The following is a 2423-nucleotide window of genomic DNA, read 5'->3' as shown; positions in this document are numbered from 1 at the left end:
ATTCTTCTTCGTCAAGTCTGTTCCAGGCATCCACTTCTCTGTTTGTTTGTTCATTCTTTTCCCAACAGTATCAAAGGAGTTCAATCACTACTATTTTATAATAGAGTTTAAGGTCTGGCAGTGCTATATCCAAATCATTCTTACCTTCCCCCCCCACCCCATTATTTCCCTTGATATCCTAGATCCTTTTACTTGCAAATTAGGGTGTGGAGTATCCTGTTGTTTATTGGATTGGTATAGCAGCTAGGTGGAAGAGTGGAAAGAGGACTGGGCCTAGAGTCAGGAAAATCTGAGTTCAAATCTGGCCTCAGACACTTACTAACTGTGTGACCCTGGAGAATCATTTAACCCCTATTTGCCTCAGTTCCTCCTCTGTAAAATAGGAACACACTGGAGAAGGAAATGGCAAATCACTTTAGTGTCTGTGCTAAGAAAGCCCCAAATGGGGTCATGAAGATTTGGACATGCCTGAACAACAATAAATAACCTTAAATCTATAGAAGCAGCTAAGTGATGTAGGGCATAGAGTGCTAGACTAGGAGTCAGGAAGACTTGAGTTCTAATTTTGCTTTAGATATTTACTAACTGTATGATCCCCTGTAAGTTATTTCTTTCAGGCTCCTTTTCCTCATTTATAAATAGGCATAAGAATAGCACCTACCTCAGAGTTTTTATGAGGCTCAAAAGGAATGACAAATTGAAACCACTTTGCATACTTTAAAACTCTATATAAATGCTAACTATTATTATTAAATCTGTATGTTAGCTTTAGTAACATTGTCATTTTATTGTACTGGCATAACTCATTCTTCATTTCTTTTAGGAACATTTTGCAATTAGATAGATAGACAGATAGATAGATGAAGCATTTTAAAAATGATTACTATGTGCTGAGCATTATGCTAAAACACTGGAGACAGAAATAAAAATAAGCAGAATAGTCCCTATCTTCAGGATGCTTAAATTCTAGTTGAAGAAAACTTTTAAAAGGCAAGCTGGAAAGAAGGGGACTGAGAGGGGAGGAATTGAGCTGAGAGAGGTGGTATGATGATTTGTACCTGGTAGCTGAAAAGTGAGATGACACCTATTTCTGGAGACCCCAGATATTTTGTGGGGAAGAGATGAATCTATAGAATACTGATTGGAATATTAGAATATTGACTTTCAAATATTTTATGTATTTTAAAATAACTGAATGAGATTTCCCTTCCTATTACTGCCTCCTGAATTTTGTTTAAAATAAAAAACACAGTAAAGTATTCTTCTTTATGAATAGTTCAGATCCCCTTCATTTCTCAGCCACCAGGTATGAACCATGCTGTTTTTCACCACCCCCCCACTCCCTTCATATGTTATCTTTTCCTTTAGAAGGCACAGCTAGGTGGCACAGTGGATGGAGTGTCAGGCCTGAAGTCAGGAAGACTCATCTTCCTAAGTTCAAATCTGGCCTCAGACACTTACTAGCTGTGTGACCCCAGACAAGTCATTAACCCTATTTGTTTCAGTTTCCTCATGGGTAGTAAAATGAGCCAAAGAAGGAAATGGCAAACCATTCCAATATCTTTGCCAAGAAAACCCAAAATGAGGTCACAAAGTGTTGGACATGACTGAATAACAACTCACATTAGAATGTAAGGTCCTTGAAGGAAAGGACCATCTTGTTTGTAAGCAAATGTCCTATCAAATTTTCTTTCTCTCTCTCTCCCTCTCTCTCTCTCTCTCTCTCTCTCTCTCTCTCTCTCCCTCTCTCTCTCTCTCTCTCTCTCTCTCTCTCTCTCTCTCTCTCTGTCTCTTCTCTGTCTCTGTCTGTCTCTATCTTTGACTCTCTCTCTATTTGTCTTTCTATTTCTCTCATTATAAAACTTTCCTTAAAGAAATGAAGGATGATTCAAATAGATGTAGGAATATTCTATGATCATGGCTGTTCTCTGACAGTATAATATAATAACAGTATTGGCAAAGCCAAAGGGATATTATATAAAAGTGCTGTGGGACTTTGTGGGTTTATTTTGTAGCACACATCTTTTCTTAAGCTATTAGTTGTCTCTATTAGGTTCTTTGTTGATCCTCCAGAATTTTCTAAATAAACAATCATTTCTTCATAAAATAAGATTAATTTCCACTTTTCTGTCTAGCTTTTTGCCTTTACTTTCTTTATCTTGTCTTATTGTTATTATTAGTATTTCTAGAACTAAATAAAATAATAGCAGGGAAAGGCAGCATCCTTGCTTTATTCTTATATTTCTTGGGCAAACTTATAACATATTTCAATGGCTTACACTACATGTTTGGGTTTTTAGATAGACTTTTTTTTATCATATTGAAAGTATTTTCCCACATCTATTAAGATTATCGCATTGTTTGGAGATTTCTCTTTTTAAAATGATTAATTATGGTGGTTATTTCCTGAGGTTGAGTCACCT

Source organism: Trichosurus vulpecula, chromosome 8 (genome assembly GCF_011100635.1).
Source record: "Trichosurus vulpecula isolate mTriVul1 chromosome 8, mTriVul1.pri, whole genome shotgun sequence".
NCBI classification, from domain to species: domain Eukaryota; kingdom Metazoa; phylum Chordata; class Mammalia; order Diprotodontia; family Phalangeridae; genus Trichosurus; species Trichosurus vulpecula.
The sequence above is the reverse complement of the archived record's forward strand: the minus strand, read 5'-3'. Positions refer to the sequence as shown.